The following is a 22,564-nucleotide window of genomic DNA, read 5'->3' as shown; positions in this document are numbered from 1 at the left end:
AATTTGGACTAGACACTAAAACTGCAGATGGAAAAACTATGTCAAATGAGACTCTTAAAGCATCATCTATTCATCATCAAAGAAAAATTTTCTATAGCTTCAAAAGCTAAATCTGCCTTTGACCTCCAGGGCTAATAGAACATATCTGGTCCCATGTCCACAGAGCCAAAAAGAGCCATGTGTGTACCTTGAATAGGCTCTTGGTTTGGGACTGTGACATGGGACCTGTAAGCTGCTGAAAAAATGCAGAACACCCTCAGACTCTACAGAAGTTAATGAGGGGCAGGGTTCATCCTTACCTTTCTGGTCAGAAGAAGATGAAAGCAGCATTTCTTCTCAAAGGCCTTCCTAGCTAATTATGCTGTACATTTCCATGGACAAAGTATTGACCTCACTACATCACTAGGAATTGTGTCTTCAATTTTAATAGAAACCAAATTACACTGTAGGCATCTAACTGACCACATTAATGCACATACAACCTGGGAGATAATAGGAATAAATCATCAGATTAGTTTGATCCTATTTAGGCTATTTAAAGACAAGTTCAGGCTATAGAACATGTATAGGTATTCCTGCAATGAATATATTAATGGATTTAATAAAAATTAAAATGAAAAAATCATACATTCAAATTTATTTTCATTAGATTAATATAATTTTCAATTATTAATTAAATGTAATTTAAAAAATAAACTATACTCTTCAAACTCCAATTGTATCTTCTTACACTGATGATTTTATAATTACAAAGGAAAATTATTCTAACAGAAAGGAAATTGTTTGCAAAAAGGTGTTAAAATTGATTTTTGTTAGGATAGTACACCAAATACCTTTTAATAAAGCAGTCAGATTGGGACTGGACACAAGATATGTAACAGGCACATTTAAAGACTAGCTCCCATCTTCCAAAAATAACCCACTTGTGTCGATTTTAATTATGAACTGACATCATTAAAAAGAAATGACCCTACACAATCTTGATTCAGAACATGCAGACTTTATATGAAATTTCATATTACTGCTAATGCATTGCAAATAATTCCTTATTCAACTACTCAGAGCTTAAACAGACTTTTTTGTATTTCATAAAGAAAAATAAACACCTTCATGTAGACCCAAGCTTTTCTAGAAGGAATTCTGCCTTCTCAATTCTCCCATCAGGCTCATGCCTGTTTAATGGAAATTACTTGTATCTCTTATGTGGGCATGATATTTATATAAATAGAATTTGTATATTAAACTGATTTACTTTTTCCTTTCTGTTGCAAATCTATCTACCCTCTCATTTCTTTCACTGATCACACTTTAGTTAATGTATTGGTGATCCTGACTGTTGGTTGCGCCTGAAAACCCTGCACCACCAATAGCTGGGTGCACACAGAGCACACAGAAGGACCAAGGAGAAAAAGATATCTTCTTTGAACTCACTGGATTCTGAGCTGCTATTTCTTTCAGCCTGTTCCCAAAATGGCCTGGCAGGATGCTAAATCATGATGCTGCAGAGCCACAGGACAGGACGGCAGAGCAGCAGCAGCGGCAGTGTCTGGGGAGCAGCACTGGGAGGGAGATTGCTGCTGCCACCACCACTTTGCCTCTGCATTCCTGAGCTCTCCCTCTGTGTACACATTCTCATCATAAGAAAGCTCCACCAAGCTGACCTGGCAGGGAGGAGGAACTTAGCCAGCTCCTTTGTTCTGTTTGACAGTTTGTTCACATTCTGCTTATTTATCTTTTTTTAATGATGCACCCAGCATTACATAAACAGGGTATGCTAACTTCCTAATTATATAATGTTGAATATTAATTGATACAGTAAATTATTTATAATGTATTCACTGTCTCTGGCCTTTGCAATTATGGCATCTGCTAACACACGCAGGACTCTATCTACAGCCTGGAATGTGAAATTACAGTACAGCCTTATTTAAAAAATTGATTTCTCTGTGCAATGCCATGAATGGGCTGTAAAGCAGGGCAGACAGAGATCTTTTAAGCAAACAGATTTGGAAGCAGCAAGGCAACTCAATGTAGTTTTCCCCTGACACAAGTTAAAATCATATTTTTAATAATTTTTTAAATAACGCTTTCAAATATGTATAATTTATAATACAAAGTAATCACTTTAGACTTTTAAACCATTTTGAAATAAAATGAGCCCCTAATTATTTTATGTCTGTTGCTTACCCTCTGCCTTTCTCTGCAGTCATTCTACTCTAACTCACTTAAAATCCAGAAAAAAAGTAACTATTTTTCTGGACTGCTAGTGTGAATTTCACTGGGTTTAATATACATTTATAGCTATTAGAACTGGAATTCTACGCAAATTATATTTATTACTTTCCTATTTTAGCTTTATCAAAGGAATAACTTTCATCACTTGATAAGATGTCTGACATTTTGAAAGGTAAGAGCTATGTTCTGTCATAAATAACATCTTTAGGTCAAGACAATGCTATTCAAAGTCAAAGCAAAGGATTGGATAAAAAAAATCACCTCAATTCAAGGGCAAAAAAGAAACAGTTGAGTGGAAAAATATTTCCATAGCTTGTGTTAGCAAGAGAGTCTTCTGCGGAAGATTTTTCTGTGCTAGTGGGGATCAAATCACCTGTCAGGTTTCTGAAGGGACACATCAATCAGATTTGACACATTGCTGATTGCTCCATTAAATCACCACGGTGGTCCTGATTTGTCTCATCAGGTCAGATGAATTTTCTTTTGAGGAGGCTTGAAATGGTAAACTGTTTTTCAAATTTCTTGATTGAAGACTTTCCTTGTCTAATGGATCATAAAACTCTCTCCAAATAACAACCTATTTTAGAACATATGCTTCTGTTATGTATGTAGAATTAGCAGACCTATTTGGTTTTCCTTCTTTTTCTTTTTTCTTTTCCTATTCTTCTTTTATTTTCCTTTTTCTTTTTTATCTTTTTCTTTATCTTTTTTCTTTTATTTTTATCTCCTTTTTTCTGTTTTTTTTTCCTGTTTCTCTACCTTCACTTTCCCTTTTCATCTTTCCCCTTCTCTTTTCCATCTCATCTCTCATTTCTCTCATTTTTTCCTCTATTAAAAGCTACAAAGGATATTCAAAAACCTAAGTACATTTCCTACAGTTCTCTATTAAATTTAGGTCAAAGAAAAAGAAGGAAAAAAATCAGATAACTCTGGAGAACAATAAAGCTTTTAGAATGCAAAGGTTTCCTCTGACAAAGTACCTCTGAGACATGTATTATATGATTTCATTATGTTTCTGGGTTTTCTATTAACATTTTTCATGTGCACCCAGAGCATTGGCTGTATGAATATTTAAACAATCTAAAGAAATGAATAAATTAAGTGATCAGTACTTCAAATATTTCTCCCTTGACTTTTGCCACAGATAGGAATGTGGTAGTCTCAAATCCATATTTGAACAGATTATGCTCATACCTGATGTGGCACTGGGAAGATGATTTTTTGTTGGCATGACCTTGGCACCCCTTAGATGGAAACTTGAGAACAAACCTGTGACCCATCAACTGCCTGATTTGAAATTCTCTGGAAATAAACCTGCTGTTGACATTTCAACATGGATGCTTTCCTCTTCAACCAGCATAAAGAAGCATCACAGCACATAACACTTCCTGGTTGCCTGCATTTATTCTGTAGAATCTCTATTTCAACATCTCCAACAGCTATTTAACTTAAAATCCCAGTCTCTGTTAAAAGCTACTTATATTTCTCCATGCAGTGTTTTTCTTTGAGAGAGTTCAATTAAAATCAAAAGAGAACAAAAATAAATAAGCAAATAAATAAATAGATAAAGGTTAAAAAAAAAAAAATTGGAAGCTTTACAAGCTGGCTTCCATGTCTTTTTAATCAATGGCCTTTCTGAGTCGCTATCCTTACACCCAATGTGAGTAAATCATTCCTGATCAATCAGGAGCCAGTGCAAACAGTAGTTATGGACACGGATAGGGGACATCGACACAGGACTGATTTAAGGTATAGGTAAAGGGGTTAATTATGCAGCAAAGCAGCCTGTCAGTCAGCATTTTCCCTGATTTTCTTTTGCCCTAGATAATAACTGGCACTGTGACTTTCTCATCTGCATGGCTCCCTTCCACTACAGAGTAACATAAAAAAGATATATTTCCCAGGAAGGATATGCACAGGAGAGACAGGGACAATGTGTAGACTGCTCTGAACAAGGACAGTAACTTTCTCCCTAACCTCTTTCCACCTGCCTGTCACAGCAGGAGGCCCACAGCAAGTTATCTGGTATACCTGATGGTATAGTAATCAGGCAGATTGATTTCTCTGTAAATATGCTCTGTACTGATCTTGGTGGGACTGTGTAGGCACACAGCTTGTGGTAACTGGAGTGGGGCTGTGGCCGAGCCTCATCCCCAGTGGGCAGAGCTGTGAGCAGCAGGTGAGCAGCATTGACAGCAATGAGCCACGGAGCGCCCAGGGGCACTGAGAAATCACCAAAGGGAGCAGAGGGCACACAGGTGCAGTGCATGGACATGAAGGGTATAAAAGGCTGGGCTGAAGACCAAGAAGGATAGATTCCTGAAGCCTTCTGATGTGGTATGGTGTTATGCTGTATGGGTTGAAATCGTCTGAAGCTGTATGATGATACCCTGTGTATCATGGCTGTGTCTGCTGCGACAGGACTGGCCTAGGACCTAGCTTGTTTTTGTAGCATAGCTAGGATGTGTCAAGCCTCAGATGTACAGACTGGAAGGCAAAGCAAGTCAAAGGTCCCTGAAACATCCATTGTGTACCTACCTTGTGAGAAATGAATGTACCAAAAATGGGGAGTCAATTAGGAAAGCTGTACACACAGAAGCTTAAGACAGATCTCTTAATTGAATGATTAATGCACGCAGCAAGAGCTGCTTTTCCCCAGGAGATTTATGTTTCAACAAATACATCACTTTGCATAAGGCAAAGCATTGCTGCAGCTCACCTCTGGTGGAATAGCTTTCCATTGTGATAACAGTTATGTCCCATTGCAACTTATGGAATGAAATAGAAAGCTGAAAATTATGTAGGCCATTACTGGCAATGGTACAACAGCTGCTGTCTGACTGCTTTTGACTGAAACTCTAGTTTAGCACATTCTTACTAAATTTAGTTTGGTATATTTGAGGAAGACTACTCTGCTTGTGGAGTCTCAAAAGCGCATCATAACACCTGGACAACTCTGGTTACAGACTCTCAATTTCTGTTTCACCAGAAGTAAAGTAGATTGACTAATTATTAAATCTATGTCTGATACGCTGAAGAAATTATCAAATATTTGGAAAAGGTCATATCTGAAGTTTTTTTCTCAACTTGAAAAATCAGAAAACACAACAGGGCCACCACATCCTAAAGACAGATACCTGTCAGGGTAATTAATAACAAATGCATGCCCTTGTACCTCCTAAAAATTAGTGAAGGTGTTGTTTCAGACCTCCGTATAAAAAGTGCTAAGTATAGAGAGTGCCTATAAATGCGTAACAGCTTTTGTGCTAATGCACTTTTGAGAAGTATCAACCCTTGTTTCCTGCGTGCCTGACACATATGCTTACAAGAAACCGGCTCTTTACAAAATTGACTGAGCACTATTGAAGTCTTAATTCTAGTTTTTAGATAGAATAGCTTTGAGGCTTAATTCAATATAATGCATCTGAGAGTCCCCAAAGAACCCTGCCCTTTCTTTCATCAAAGAGCTAGCCTGAGATGATGAAACAAAGAAAGAGTTACATGTGGTGTTTATGTCAGTATTTTCACCTCCTTATCCAAGGCCATGTTTGTCTGCTCTTGGTCCAGTTTTCCGGTCATGAGCATTAGAAAAGAAAACCAGAACAAAACATCCCAATAAAAACCATATCTGTGCATAGCCTTGCCCTATTTTTGTTCAAAACATCATAAGAGTGACTACAGTCATGAATCCAGTTTCAATAAACAAGTCCCTGAACATTTAAACAAAGCATGCAAAAGTGATATTTTTAAAAAGATGGTTAAAGACTTTAACTAGAGCTTTAGAATTGTAGGTAGGTATTGCAAATACTTTGGTTATAAATCACTGAGATATGGACATGTGGTCCCACATTATCCTTGTAACACATGGATTCTTGAAACTTTATTCTAAGCATGTGCAGGTTTGTGCACTTCCGCTGCTTTATCTCCAGCTTTCATATATATAAGATGTGTTTGCATTTTAAATGATCTGATTTTTCACTTGATGTTTGTTTAGTATTCACTTTGATATTGACACTTTTGCTATGTCATTTGAGTTACACACACTCCAAGGACTTAAGCTGTCACTTCAGTATTTTAAATGTTGAAATGTTATGTGAAATATCTCCTTGAAGAAACAGTAGCTGTATTTCAATTTGACTTTTCAGCTGTAGCTGCCAGTGTATATCAGCCCCGTAAAGAGTACAAAATATGGGCAAGTCCAATTGGGAAAAAGTAATTTGTTTGAAACTTAATCAAATGGAAAAGAAAGAAAACACTTTAAGTGTTAGTTATTACAAAAGTATAAATTGAGAAAAGTGGTTTTTACACTTGAAATTAGAACTTCCAGTTATGGTACACAGTAATTTCACAGCTTTCATCTTCTAAAGGACAGCACTTTAATTACTTTGTGTTTTCAGACTTCATCTCATAGACACAATGTAATAATTACACCATATTCACACACAGAATATTATGTAGTCTATCTCCTTCTAAAGAACTATTATTAACAGGAAGCTTCAAATAGATGATGCTCCTGTACACTAGACTGATTTGGCTGGTATGTCACACAGAGAAATTCTTTGCTTTAATGTTGTGTTAACATTCTCTCTTATGTCCCTGTATGATATCTCCTAGTTATTTGCTTTTCCAGCCTTGTTCACTCAGCTCAGATTTTCACCCAGTTTAGTCTCCCTCTTCGTCTCCCTTTCCCAGACCTCTGTCACATACACATTTATCCCACTAGTGATCATCACAGAAAACATATGAATTTACAGAATTCACAGAATGACTGGGTTGGAAGAGACCTCAAAGATCACCGAGTCCAACCCATGTCCCAACACCTCAACTAAACCATGGCACCGAGTGCCACATCCAGTCTTTTCTTAAACACATCCAGGAATGGTGACTCCATCACCTCCCCAGGCAGACAATTCCAGAACTTTATCACTCTTTCTGTAAAAATCTTCTTCCTAATATCCAACCTATATTTCCCTTGGCGCTGCTTGAGACTGTGTCCTCTGGTTCTGTCAGCTGCTGCCTGGAGAAGGAGACCAACCCCCACCTGAGCACAGCCACCTTTCAGGAAGTTGTAGAGAGAGATAAGGTCACCTCTGAGTCTCCTTTTCTCCAGGCTAAACACCCCCAGCTCCCTCAGCCGTTCCTCACAGGGCTTGTGTTCCCAGCCCCTCTCCAGCCTCGTTGCCTCCTCTGGATGCGCTCAAGCGTCTCAAGATCCTTCCCAAACTGAGGGGCCAGAACTGGACACAGCACTCAAGGTGTGGCCTCACCAGTGCCGAGTGCAGGGGAACAATGACCTTCCTGCTCCTGCTGGCCACACTATTCCTGATACAGGCCAGGATGCCTGTATGATTTATGAGACTTCAGTAAAATTTGGTGGAACCTGTTTGGGTGATTAATTTTCTTAAAAGAAATACAAGTCAGTGAAAACAGACAGACAATGTGCAGTATAATTACAGAGGCCTGTTTGTTTGGGAAATTAAGATACAAGGCTCATAATTTTAAAGTCTACAGCAAGCAGAGTTTTGAAGGTGTATAAATGATATCTCAGTGTAGACAATTTTCTATTCCCTTTGGTGAAAGATTTTCAGTACAAGAAAAGAAGAATGCTGACAAGACACAAATACTCTTTTGGAGAGATTGTTGATAGCAGGTACACCGCTTCTCGTGCATCAGCTGATACAATAGGAGCTATGCCTGAGGGTACTAATTCATTTATTTATTCAGCCTTAGCAGTTTATCTATCACAACTGATTTGATACTTTATGAACAATATAAATAGCAAAGACACTTTCTGACTTTTCTGTTTATTGTTCAGTTCCAGGCAATAAAAGCTGGGTTGAGGAAAAAATAAAATCATGCTTCATTAGTGGAAACTTTTTAATATTTCTATGGCAAATAGATAGAAATAATCAATTTGCTTTCATCATTTTAATTTAACAAAGATACTGGAACTTGAAAGTGGCAGATGTCACAGTTTTCACTGTTAATGGCTGCAGCTGGGAATCCCCCTAATCCTGAAAAACCCTCCCAAAAGTCAATCTCTCTTAGCAAGAATGTTATGTCTTCGGAACTTGGAGATCAGCTTTGACACAGAATAACATAACTCTTGTCACAAACACATTAAGAAGCTTTTAATTTTTAACACAGCAGTGTCGTGGTTCACTAGATGTTTTAAAGCTAATGAAAGATCTCAATTATGGACACAATGTGCAGTTAGGAGCTCAATATGTGAACATGATGGACAGCCATATTTCTAAACATGCTGCTAATCTAAAATTTCTAAATAACTACCATAGCAGTACTGTTCTAACTGGATTAAAACCCTGACGAACAGTGTGAGAAAAGGTCACTAATTCTTCCTTTTCTAACAGTGTCCCACATGGGACATCACAAGCAGCTTGCCTCCAGGGTAGAATAATAGGTGGTGGTTAATCCTATCCTGTTCACCTCTGTTCTAGAAAACATGCCTGCTCCACCTGCTCGTGGCTGAGTATTTCATATTTTCTTTGTCAGCTTCCCAAGCAAACCTCACCAGTGTACCCTCAGCTAGTTTGAAAACGACACCAAAGCAGTAGGAGTGAATGACTTGCCAGAGGGTCAGCCTACCATCCAGAGGGACCTTGAAAAACTGGAGGAAAAGGCCAACAGAAACCTCATGAAGTTCAGCAGAGGAAAGTGCAACATCCTGAACCTCAGAAGGAACAATCCCATGCGGACCAACCAGTTGAAAAGAAGATTGTCAGAAAAGAGCCTGGGTATACCAGGTTGAACATAAGTCAGCAGTTCACCCTTGCTAGAAAAAAGGCAAATAGTATCCTCAGCTGCAGCAGACAAAAAATATTCCAGTAGGTGAGTCAGGTGTTGCTTCCCCTTTGCTTAGTGCTGGTGAGGCCACTCCTGGAGAACTGTGCCCAGTTCTGGGCTCCCTGTACAAAAGAGACATGAACATTCTGGAGAGAATTCATTGAGGGGCCAACAAGATGGCTAAGGGACAGGAGCACCTCTCATATGAGGAAAGTCTGAGAGATCTGGAATTGTTCAGTGCAGAAAATAGAAAGCTTGGAGTAACCTTATACTGATAAGGTATGTAAATACCTGAAGAACAGAGCCAGGCTCTTTTCAGTGATGACTAGTGACAGGACTAGAGACAATGGACACAGACTGAAACACAGGAGGTTCTGTCTATTCTGTCTTTTCTGTCTAGGAAACACTATTTCTGTCAGAAAACACTATTTCACTGGGAGGGTGGCAAAGCATTGGCACACATTGCCCAGGGAGGTTGTGGAGTGTCCATCCTTGGAGATAGCCAAAAGCCATTTTGTCAAAATCCCGGGCAACTGGCTCCAGACAGCTCTGATTGTGTAGAAGGGTTGGAAGAGATGATCTCCAGAGAAGCCAACCTGTACCATTCCAACCTCCACCATTCTAACCTCAACCATTATTTGGTTCAGTGATTCTGGGAAACCTTAAAAATAATTCCGCTTGTCTGTAGAATATTTGCACAAAAAATTAGAGAAATGAAATCTATCTCGTTTAGAAAGCATGAATTTGTGTTTCTCCATTGTTCTCGTCTTTAATCAAATTCTTGTGGGGATCACACAAGGTCAGAGATAGATCAGGAGTCTCAGTAAACATGTGTGCTAGCCTTATTAAAGAACAGCGAAGAGGGCTGCATTTCCCAAAAGAACAGCAGATACTTATAATATTTTTCCTCTAAGTTGTTATAAATCTGCCTTTTTTGTTACTAAGTCTTTTGTGACTGAGCAGATTAAAGAACACCTGAAAGAATACTTATATGTAAATGCCATTATTTTGTCTTAATTTTTAAAAAAGGTTTACTTTGGCTCTAAGGATCAAACTTTTGTAATTTCTAGAGCTGGAAAACTATATGCAGCACATTTTCTTTCATGCCAACAGAGGGTGGATTTAATTAGATATTTTCCTTATTCTGCTTATGCAAACCACTAGTGATCCCTAAAATTTCTTTATGTCACAGATTATTTTTGTTTCCTCTTCTTTTCCTCTTCCTCAAGGTAACCAGGATTTTCATTTGGTTATGTTTTATTTTTCTGAATATTAAATTTTGATGCTAGGTTTCCTCATTTTACTTTCATAAACCTCCAAACACCCTGCAGTTTCATTTTCCTTTATTTGTATTTCTCATGTTTCTTTTCCACAGTACAGTTATCCCTGTTAATTGGCTATTGTTTTTCACTTTCAAGTTCTGCCTCTGTGGTTTAATTGCTGGACTGAGTGGAGAGCAACTAACAGAATTTATACAGTGTCCAAGCTTTTGACCTTGAGCAGACTTACTATGCAAAAATTTCCTTTGAATTTTTGTACACATAAACTTTAACCTGATTTAATTTACTCAGCTATTGCTTAAAAAAGTGGCGAATAAAAAAATTTAAATAAATACATATGATTATAAAATACTCTTCTGAAGAGCACACATCTCTTTCCTAAAGCATAGAAATTAGTAGAAATGGCAAATATTGGATTGATCCAATTTTTGCCATTCCCAGTGTGATCAGAGGAAATCCCAGCTGGCTATTTAAAGATTAAATGGGAAATTTAGGTGAAAATATTATTTAAATGGGAGTACAGCAAGCAAGCTTAGGAGAAGAAAGCATAATAGTGCAATGAATTAAATGTTATGTGGGTAACAAGATCATATATCTGAGTTCTCCTAAGTACGCTTTCACCTAAGCTTTAGAAAAAGCAGCAGCTAGGAAAGCAATATAAAAATCTAGTTCTTGGCCTTGTTAGGTTAAATCCTGACAAAGAGAGCAATTTTTTTTCTGTCACAAGTTGTTATACTTACATTTTTCTGCCATCTTCTCTGCAGATAAGATAAACTGATGGATCCACCCTTCGCCAGCAGCAGATGCATCGGGGAGTTTTTGGAATCTCACAGAACAAACCCCTGTAGCCCAGCCTGCCCTGCCCCCACGCCCTCAAAACCAAACAACAAAATACTTGTCATGCAAAACCAATAAAAGGCTTTAACCTGTTTATTCTCTTTCTGAATTTCTCTACTTTATTTTTTCCTCTTTTTTTTACCACTTCACTTTTCTCCCTAAAATCCTACTTCAGCATTTCCCTTTAAAGAAAGGCTGCTTGTACTGCTTTTCCCACAAAAGTCAATTAAGAGACAGAGGATGGTGGGTGTAAACGAGCAATTATTAATGAATAAATCAAATGTTTTCTTAAGTTTAAGCTGAATGTAAAGAAAATCTGTTTGTATACTGTGCAACATTCTGACAAAACTGTAAAGTTAACAACCTGAAAATAAACTACGAAAGCCAACAGATATTATCTATGAAAGAATCATCTGAGTAACTGACAGACTGAGAACATCAGTTGTCTCATGCCTCATAAATAAATAGACACAGACATGCATTACAGCAGCTATTACTAGTGTAAGAATTACTCTTTCAGAGAAAATTAAATACTGATTGTCTATTCTAGATATTTCTTAGAATAATGTAAGGAAATACACAGCTACTTTCATGTTATTATGATTAACAGACCAAAACATTTTTCAGCTCAGTAAAATGAAAGTATTGTCTGACCCCTGGTGAATCTTATCAACTTCTTACACAGTCCCATTAAAATCTTTACATCCCTCTTGGAACTCTGAAGGCCTTTTAAACATCACTACTCATCCTCTGTGACACAGCCATTTGAGTCCACTCTGCAATTGGACCACCAGTATCCCATCCAGAAGAGAATTTCTTCACCTGATTTAATGGCTCAAGTCTTTAGTGTAGTGAATAAAGTTTTTACTTTCATAAAAATAAATGAGAAAAACCCATGCAAACCATATTTGTGCAATCCAAGTTTGATGAAGGATTGTTAACCGTCAACCGGTCCTTGAATTCTGTAGCTACTGATATAGAAGGCATTCATATTTTCACTGCATACTTTCATTTGCCCAGAGGTCAGTGCTGGCGTCTGATGGTTTCATTCATAAACAGTAAAAACGTCATGAAATTTGTTAGACAGAATTCAAATGCTATTTATTTTATCTATACTCATGCTGACATTTTACAAGAACCATTTGTAACTTACTCCTTAATAACACATTTTTTTAATATAGCACCAATCAACAGACTTGAAATATGTATTTTATAGATTCATTTGTAATATACATACCTCATGAAATCCCCCAGAAAAACTATGACCACATTTTAACATTGGACTGCAAATCTCAGATACTGAGCTGGTTCAAAATCTGGATCAAATGTTTGTGTAAGAAACTGACCAGCTTATGAAAAGAAGATTAACATTAATTCATTAAAAAATCTGTATGTTTGCCCATACTGGCTGTCAAACTTATTTTTCTTGCTCCCTTTCCATGAAATCAAGTAATCACTGGACCTCCTCACTGGCAATTACAAATTTGAATGGCAAGCAGCAATATTTCAAATATTCTTGTCATCCATACCTACACCAAATGACATTCTATCTGCTATGAGTATTTCAGGGTAAAGGTGTTCCAGAATTGGAGACAGACTTTAGCCTTATGAATAAGTAAGAGTTATAAAAATGATAACTTCATAGCCCTCCATATGGGCTCCATAAAATCATATATCAGGTATTTGGGAAATATCTCCTTTCTTAACCTGTGGTATTATCCACTCAGAAAAGAAGTGATGCATATAGTGCTTGTGATGTCATCTGCCATATGTCTTTTGATATTTTACAATTGTTTTTTTTTTTTCTTTAAGAGACTTTGAAAAATGACCTGAGTTACTAAACAATTACAATAACAAAAATCAAATAACATACTTTTTTTCTCACACTGAAACAATGGATGTTATTTTGCTGTCAATAAAAGCACACACTTTATACTTATCTGAGTTATGTCAGTTCCATGGAACTGATGATGTATTCAAACCACTGAGAGATCTGCACATCTCCCTGGAATGCAACACAGTTAATCCTTTTACTGTCAAGGGAAAGCTTGGAAATATATTAAAAAAAAAAAAAAAACTTGCACAAAAAGGCCACCTTTCCCACTGAATTTCCAGGAATTTGTGCATGCATTAGATGTCTCATGTATCTCTTTAAGAAACTGTAAGTATTTACATGTTCTCTATCCCCTCCTAAAAGTACAACAACTGGTAGCAATTAAGACTGTTGCCAGCTGTTCTGGAAAAAGTGCCAGAATTTGTTCTTGCAAACTCCTGCCATGCCTCCTGTTCCATCTTGCTCTGCACATAAAAGCTTAGATAGGGATTTGGCAGAAATCTTTGCAGCATTATTTCATCCTGTTGAATAAAAAAAAAATATGGCTGGACAACAAAGGCCAAAGGGAATCTGGATATTCAGTAAATGGCTGAATCATCAGCACCCAAAGCTATCCCAGAACTTACACATAAAGCTTCATTTTTCCTGCCACATCTGTGAACACATGAAGTAGACAGCAACTTAACTATACAGGCATGTACAAGCTACAAACTCTATATTAATAACTGAAGGCTGAATGCATTAAACATTTACCCAAATGAAAATATCCCAATGAAATTTACCTCAATGAAAGTTTGCACAAAGAAGATGCTAATATCACTGTTAATAGCACTGCTAATGGTAATGATAAGGTGTAATTCTTCTCACCTATCCAGGACCCTTAGGACACAAGAGAACACAACCTGTTCTCCAGATCCTTTGACCAGTTGTCTCAAGGCATTGAAGTCCCTCTTGTTTGTCTGCAGCCCTCTTGTTGGGTCTTTGTTGGTAACCCTGAGGGAAACCAGCAGCTGGTAATAATCAGTGGGCCATACAAGGCTGGGATGTTTCGTGGTGATGCCTCTTACCCAGGCCCCAGGGAGGCAACAAACTTCCCTATGGACTGGGTCTGGTCAATAGCTTCTGCAGTGAACAGGGACATCAGCTAGATCAGGTTGCTCAGAGCCTCATCCATAGATGTGGTAGGAAACATTCCTGACCTGGAATGCCTTCCACCACATCTGTTGGAAACCTGTTCTAATGTTTTACCACCTCCATTGTAAAAAACGTCTTTCTTCCTTCTCTCTAACCTAAATCTACCCTTGTCCTATTGCAACAGGCTCTGCTAAAAAAGTTCTTCCCCATCTTTCATACAGGTCCCCTTAAAGTATTGAAAGGCTGTGTCTTTGAATAAGAACAAGAAGCAGCAAACACGTGAGGAAAAATGATATTGGATTGCTCGGGTTTGGTTACAGTGAGACCAAATGAGAAGTTTCTGCTGAGCAAAGTATGCAAAGCACACTGACAGTTTCTGCCATCTCAGGTAGTAATTGCTCCCCTTGCCTATTCATTACAGGCAATGTGAGAAAAAGTTCATGCTCTTAAAAAATCTCAGACAAAAAAAAAAAACAATACCCCCCAACTCTATAGCAGAACTAAGATTTACCAGTAAGATCATCAACTGCCTCATTTTTGTAGTCTCACTAGAATTATCTATACTTGCATGTTGATTGTGGACCTTCCTAGCATTTTCTCCTACATCCCAGCCACTCATAACACCCAATCCCTACAGCACCAGCCACCCCAAACAAAAGTGTAACTATCCTTAGCATTTTTTTCAGGAAGGGTCCATCTTCTGCCTCTGGCTTTTATTTTTTTCTAACAGAGAAAGTTGCTCTCTGGCAACTATCTTTTGCTGCAAGTTTTTCAGAGACCTTTTGAATGACTGACAAACCACAGAGCTTTCCACAGAAGGAAAGAAGCATCAAAGCTAAAGGTGAGAGTGTTCTAAAGTTACCAATGCCTCAGCAGAGCCAAGGTTTCCCATGCATCTTCAAAGCTCAGCCGGAGCCGTATTACTAACCAGGGCTGGTTGCTGACATCAATAGTTTCCAAAACTTCTGTGTTCTTTGAGGATAAACACAAGAAGAGCTCCATGCCAGAGATATAAGGATTTTCTAGAGTTGCTCCCCTTAGCAGGACTGGGGTGAAGGAAACTATAGATAATTTGACAGCACTTTCAAAAGATACTACCTTTTTTTTTTTTTTTTTTTTCAGCCTACAGGTCTCCTTCATCACAGCAATGGACTTTTATCTTGTTCTCCATCATCCTGACTTTGCAAAACCCTGGTACAATGAAAACAGCCTTCTACAGGTTATGAGGTGTTAGCTAGTCCTTGAACTAATGAAACTATTCCCTAAGAATTCTGTGTTTGTGGGGTTAATCTATTATATTTGTTCATGTAATGCTTTGTCAGTCTTCTTTTTCAGCTTTATTACCTCTTGTCTCTATGTAAAGTCATTTAGTAGCATGAACCTTCATTTCTGAATTTAGCCTCTCGGTTTACATATTTGTCATCATCTTAAAGCCATAAACATTGTTTTCATCAGTAAATATGCAAGAGTGGTGAGAGTGCTGCTGTAATAAAGCTTTCTTTTTTTTTTTTTTTTTAATTTTCTTTTTGTTCTTTTTGTGGAAGATCTTCTATGAATGCTAGTCAGTTTTTGCAGAAAAACTGTGTACATCTCTTCAGGGTAGTAAAAGTTCCAAAATGACCATGTTTTCTGTTTTACAGACTGTCCTCAGAGAGAGGCTTGTTTGGAAATTTATTGAGCAAGTGTTTTAATTATTTATAAAACAGCCTAGGAAGAAAATAAATTCTGTTTTACCAAATCTGTTTATGTTTACCAAATACCTTTATGTAAGTCTGTTGTTCTTTTCCCTCAATAGCCAAAATTCTTTTTTAATTTTAAAACTTTAAGTATTGCTTCCTTCTAATTAAGGTCCAAAGGGAGAATCCCTTGCTGTTATTAAGTAATATTTCCATTCGGGGATTAAAAAAATGTTTTTCCCCTCACGGTTGCTTCTGTTCTCAATAAATAATACTTAATCCCATGTGCAAAGAGGAACTAATTTATCTGATGAATTTGAAAGTATGTGATATATAAGCAAGACATATACCTAAGCAATCTTAACTCTGTGTGAACAGAAGTACAGAATTACTGATATTAGAAGACTCATAGCATGTGCAATGATGTTGGAAAAGCCTCACGTAACATTAGAAGTAGGAGGAGAGCAAAGGTCAAATTCTTAATAAAGAGAGGAATGCCTAGAGTTGCAATATTAAGCTCCATGAAGTCTCTACACTATTAAATAGTTGCAGTTTATTCTGTGTCCTGAGTTGGCATCTCACTCATGCTGGGGCAACCAGGAGGGCTGAGGGAGAAAATAAAACAAAAATAAGTCTAAAGTCCTTGACAGCTGTTCTGACAAATTTGGTCTGGAAGCCAGCATTGAGAAAAGCACAAAAGTCTTCTGTACTAAAAGAACCCAAATTCTGAAACAAAAAAGCTAATTTTTGCAAGGTAAAGCACATTTCATCTACTTCTACCAGCAGAGGATACACTTAATCAAAAGAAGTGGTGAGGCTGGAAGTGACAGCCAAAAAAAGCAAAGGCAAATGACAATTTCTCATAACTGAATGACCATCCATAACATGCTGAGTATATAGGTGAGAGACATTTAACAATAAATTTAACATCCAGAGAAGATATTGTCACAGTGTACCACGATATATTTAAAGGAATTGGAGAATTTGAGCATATTTGCATAGAAATAAATGTTGTATTATGTATATGTATTTGCAGTAAGATAAATTCTGGTGCTGTTGGAATACCTAAAGTGCTGCATCACTAGTTTCACTATAATCAACAGTAAAGTTAGGGCAACAAGCTATGGATTAAAGTATGTTCAAAGTGTTTGAAAATATCAAAATTTTGCCCTTAGCCAGTAAAAAAGAGGACAAATTGATATCACTAGGGAATGCATCAGCACTTCTATAGGGTCAGAAAAAAAAAAACCAAAGAATAAAAGAGACTCAGTATGTTTAACACCAGAAGGTTAAATGGCACCATGGCTATTACCACAGCTCAGGACTGACACCAGAAGATTTGCAACATCAATTAAAAATCAAGCAACTTGTTACAATTTCAGAGAAGAAACATGGGGTCTAGCAGGTGAAATTAGATAGGTACATCTCTTTTTAGGTACCTCTTAATCTCCAGGAGGACATTATGAGTTTTCTAGATTAACATTTGAGATTAAATGTGTCAGTGAAATACTGTAGAAAGAGAGTTATGAGGCACTTGGTGATACTTCCAGAGAAGATACAATTGCTGATTATATGATTATTGCTTCAACTGATGGAGCATAGCACGATAGTACCCCAAGAGCAGCAATGCTGAAATCAAGAGAGGAAAATAATTAATATTACAGAGATACAGTGGAAAGAAATAGAGATAAAATACTTGCTGGACACTGTATTGCTTCAAAGTGACTAAAAACCCAAAAGCTATTCTGATATGCTGACGAATTCCAGTAAGAAAAATGAGGGGTCTTTACAGAGAAAGTATGTGTGATACACAACACACATCTTAATAATTTAGGAACTACTGAAGTATATTTTTCAGTCATACAGTTCAATTTTTGCTGCATTGAGGTCTCTTCCATAAGTCTTTACAACAGAAAATACAATGTTCTTTAATGGTGTTTATATCATATTTACCTTTTGAGTCCATTACAATTTTCAAGGTACCTAGATACAGACAAGCTCTTTGTTCCAACATCTAGAAAAGACCAATTCCTCGTGGATTGTTCTTGTTCTTCTCCACTGCCTTATTTGACACTTTTTAATGTCTTAAACGAAAAAGAATAGAACCTTCACTCATCCCACAGGCCCACACAAAATGTGAGACTGACCTTACTGAAGCAGATTGTTCCAGAAAAATGCAGAAGGCACTTAATCTCCTCTTTAAATTTGAGTCTGAGTGAAAAACACCTTCAGGTAATGCCTATTTCTCTCTATAAGAAGAACCTAGGGTAATTGCCTTAGATGACAGCTGGGTATTTAGCAGGGATAAATCACAGAGAAAGATGTGAAGATTTTCCTTTTCAGTATATACATACAACAGGGACAAAGCCAGTATTTTATTGGTTTCTCTGTCACTATAGAGAAATTTCAAGATTTCTCAACATTGTATTGCTCTTCTTTTCCTATGTAAATTCTTACTTAATTCTGTTTTCCTTCTAGTCATGACTCTGAAATTATATAAATTTTCTGCATGGTATTAATACAGTTTTTCTATTAATCTGTGACAAAGCATGAAATTTAATATTTTCCCCATGACAAACACATGAAAATTTATCAGCCTAGCCTATAGTCTGTACTATTTATAAACTATCATTTTTAAAAGCAAAGATAAAAAAAAATGAATAAACATGCAGAACTTCTCTCCCTATGGTAGTTTTATTAATAATTTTTGTGGAATATAAGTTTTACATTATTCACTAAATGTTCTCAAGCTGCAACCACAGTCTTTGTCATGGTACTGGATGTTATTAGCATTCAGCTTGGCAGTAAGCAGGCAACTAATTCTGAATGAAAATTCAAGAATGAAAGGAAAATATCCTCTTTGATCATTTTAAGTAGCATATATTTAAGATGGGATTCTTTTGCAGCCTCCAGACAGTCCTCAGTTGTCATAGGAACTCACGATATTCCCTGTGACTACCAGTTCTTGCTGCACTTTTTCATACTGTTAGTATCTTCTGTTACACAGGTCACTACAAGTACTGAAAAAAGACAGTCTCCCAAATTGCATGGTTGGCAACCAAATATTTCTGGATCTGGGCTTTTTGAACAAGGAATCTCTTCAGAGGACTATTCAAGCACATTTTCCAGCTTTTTTCCCCCTTTTCTGGGGAATGTGGGGTTTTTTAGTTGTTGTTTCTTTGTTTTTGTGCAGTCGTCATCCACATGCTGATCATCTTAGGTCTGGTTTTCAACATTTTCATCAGCCTTTCTCTTTCACAGTTCTTTCAGCAGTCTTAGTCAACCTTGTATTATCTTCTCATGGGGTGGAAGGGGGGAGATTGTAAAAAACATTATTTAGAAATTTGAGGGGATGCAGGAAAACTAAGTGCACATTATTAAAATTATGCCTAGGATGTGGCTGTATTAAGCTCTCCTCGTTGTGACTCTAAAAGTAATTGAGGGTAATTAATCTGGTATTGGACAGTTAAAATTAGGACATATCACTTGCAATTATGAATCTCACCTTTGTTGCCTATGTCACATTCTGTGTCAGTCCCCAAGGCTCTGCAGCAATGAGCACCAAAGTGCCTGTCTTCCAAAAAACCCAACTTTTTGTCTATATTCTGCCATTGCATTCAAAAGTTTTCAAAATCATGATATTTTGCAAATATACATAGTTTGCATGTGTAATACTGAGTTAAGGCATGTGATTTGAAGTTCTGCTTTAATCTAATTTTCTGGCTGGGTTGAGGTCAATTTCTAACCCAAGGCCCAAGATTGTCCTAGCAGCTTAGGCAATGACTGAAAAAGCAACTTCACAGCATTTCTCATGTTTTCTTAGACTTCAGAATTTAATATACAATAAAGATAGAATAGGAAACTCAGATTTCAAAGGAAAAATGTCTAGAATTTTAAACAGCTTTTAAACATTTCTACATTATTAATTTTTTCCTTTCAGAAATAGGATTTTAAAAATGTCTTCTGAAATGCATTAGAGCACTCCTCATTCATCCTGAATAATGCATATGTACCTGCATAAATCAAATATACTTTTGATAAAGTGTCTAAAATTTATTGCAAAAACAAAGCCAGATAGATAGATAGATAGATCAATAGATGGGTGTTGTATTTAGGTTAAAAAATAGCATAGCTTTTTATAAATATGGCACAAGGCTATAAAATATATTCATCCTAGATTAAAAAATTTACCAAGATAATTATTCTTTGGGCACTCTTATGATGACCTACACTAAGAAAAATTTATAAAGTTATACAGAACCATATAATCAGCTAATATCACTCATCATTGCTTCATATTTCAGAGGAGATTCTCTGATTCTGTCCAGCAGACAAATTTTCATTAAAAGGGGTTGTTTGATTGCAATTCTAGACAAGCTTCATCCCTATATTGCCCACTTTCTGAGAGACTTTGCCCTCACCATCTTCATATTTTGATGTACTCCTGTACTTTGTAAATTTTAAGGAAAACAAACCGTGTTTCAAAGTTTTGAATGCAAAGGTCTTCAAGAATAAGTCCTGTTGCAAAGGACCATGCTTAGGCAGTAGTGGGGTGTTACTTTTTTCCTAGCCGTAAACTTACTGAGAAGGGAGAAGGAAATGTTGCAGCAAATTTAGTACCCACTGAGCTCTCATTCTTTGCACCTCTTGCATACACACACACAGAGCTACTGCCCAGTGCTAAAATTTCTCTCCACCTAACAGAAACTGCAACACTGCTCAGCAACCAGGGTTATTTCATAACTCCTCTTCCCTTCTCTTTATGCAACCTCTGCTGGGAACACTTCCCTGGCTAAGGGGCAAACCTGATAAAAGAATAAAGATTAATCTCCCTCCAGTGATGATGGCCTTGTATTCAACCCTAGATTTTATTTTAAGAAAAAAATCTTCATGGATTAAGGTAATTCTGAGTAGTGTCTTACAATAAATTTCTTCCATTTTAAATCAAAGTCTAGGGTAAATGTTATTTTGGTACACAGAGTTGCTAACAATACATACAAACACTGAACACATCGAATAACCAAATTATTTCACATAAATTCAATATCCCCACAGCTTGCCAAAGGCTTTTTAGAAATGTTCAGACTCACAGACTAGAAGGTAACAAATTCAGATAAGAAAGTAAAATCAAGCACAATAACCCACATTAAAGGCACTGCCTGCAATTTATGGTGCTGAAGCTAAGAAAGTTACTGAAGAGTTGAGTTGATGTTTCCAGACCTGCTAGATAGTAAGTGGATTAAATGAATTTATAAATCCTGTGAAAGTATGAAAGATTTTACATAAAGTACAGAAAAATTCAAAACTCATGTTTCCAAAGAAGGAAAAAATTCTTGACGTGAAATTTATCCCAAGAACAAAAACGTAACTCTGCAATGTTATTCAAGATGACTTCCATTCCTGCCTGAAAAAGGGTCAGCTTCCAGGGCATTTAAAGAGATCCCCAGTCCCTCTGGGGAAGATGGAAAGGAGATGTAGACAGACTGCTCACAGCTGGACATGTCAGGAGGTTGAGAGGCAATGACCAAAAATTCAAAAGGAAAATTCTGACATAAGGACAAAATTATGACCATGATTAAACACTAGAGCAAGTTTCCCAGATCATTTTGCAGCCTCTGCTCTTGGAGATTTTCAAGACCTGAGTAGATAAAGCCCCGAACAACTTAGTCTCTATTATTTTTTGACACTGCTGTGAGGAAAAGTTTGGATCAAAGACCTCAGGAGGTACGTTCCAACCTGAATTATTCTATAATATTATGATTTTGTTGAGGTCAAAATGTCATTATAGCAGAAAACTTTTCAAAATTCACTCATTTTTTATGGACTCACTCCATAAAAGTGAAGAAAAAATATATACTACAAAAAAAACTCAACCAAAAAGCCAAACAATTAAACCCCCAAAAAACTGTATTTTAGATAGCATCCCAACATTGTACAAAAAAGAATACTCTGGCTGAACTGAGAAATATTTTGGATAATTTGTATCCACACAACACAAATTTTAATATATATTTATGTAGATCTCTGTATATATACACACATAAATCTTTTCTCATGCAATAAGATTGTTTTCCCTCTTTTCACTAATTTTTTCTATTCATTGCACATAACCAAGATCTTGAATTGTGTGTTCATTTCCAAAAATTATATTCACATGTAAGAATAAGAACTTCTGGCAAGTCTTACTATACAAGCAAAGTACTGTAATTCACTTGGGCTTTACTGCTTTTTTTAACTGCTTTTTTTTTTTTTTTTTTTTTTTAATTTTTTTTTTTTTTTTATAAAATCTGCACAGCATATGTAATGATGCTCAGGCTGAAGGATGAAAAGGAATAAAATATGGCCATTATATTTGAAATAATTTTGATGTCTAAAGTGAATAAAAATATTATGAGTCAAGAGCTGCATGGGATTAGAGGGAGATCGGTTGGTAAAAAAAGATGCAAAGAGACACCAGTTAAACTAAGGAATATTTGCAGTTTGCCTCTAGCCTAAAATAATGGATTAAAATAAAAACTGCAAATTGAAAAGAAATATGGAAGAAAAAGAAAGAAGAGAAACACTGATGATGTGAGTGACGTGAGCTGTTAAATGTTAAGAAGCAAGATAATAGTCATGCCAGGACTTGAATCTCCCAGCAAAATGCTGCAGTCACCAGCTTCCTGTGGTTTCATAAGAGCAGACCAAAGCACATAGACTTCAGCAGTGTTGAAGAGTCTGCCTGCATAATGAAGAGCCTAAGATCACATTCCATAATCTTTCTT

The sequence above is a fragment of the Pyrgilauda ruficollis genome, unplaced genomic scaffold (genome assembly GCF_017590135.1).
Source record: "Pyrgilauda ruficollis isolate IOZ18807 unplaced genomic scaffold, ASM1759013v1 scaffold40, whole genome shotgun sequence".
Taxonomy (NCBI): domain Eukaryota; kingdom Metazoa; phylum Chordata; class Aves; order Passeriformes; family Passeridae; genus Pyrgilauda; species Pyrgilauda ruficollis.
This window is presented reverse-complemented; position numbering follows the sequence as displayed.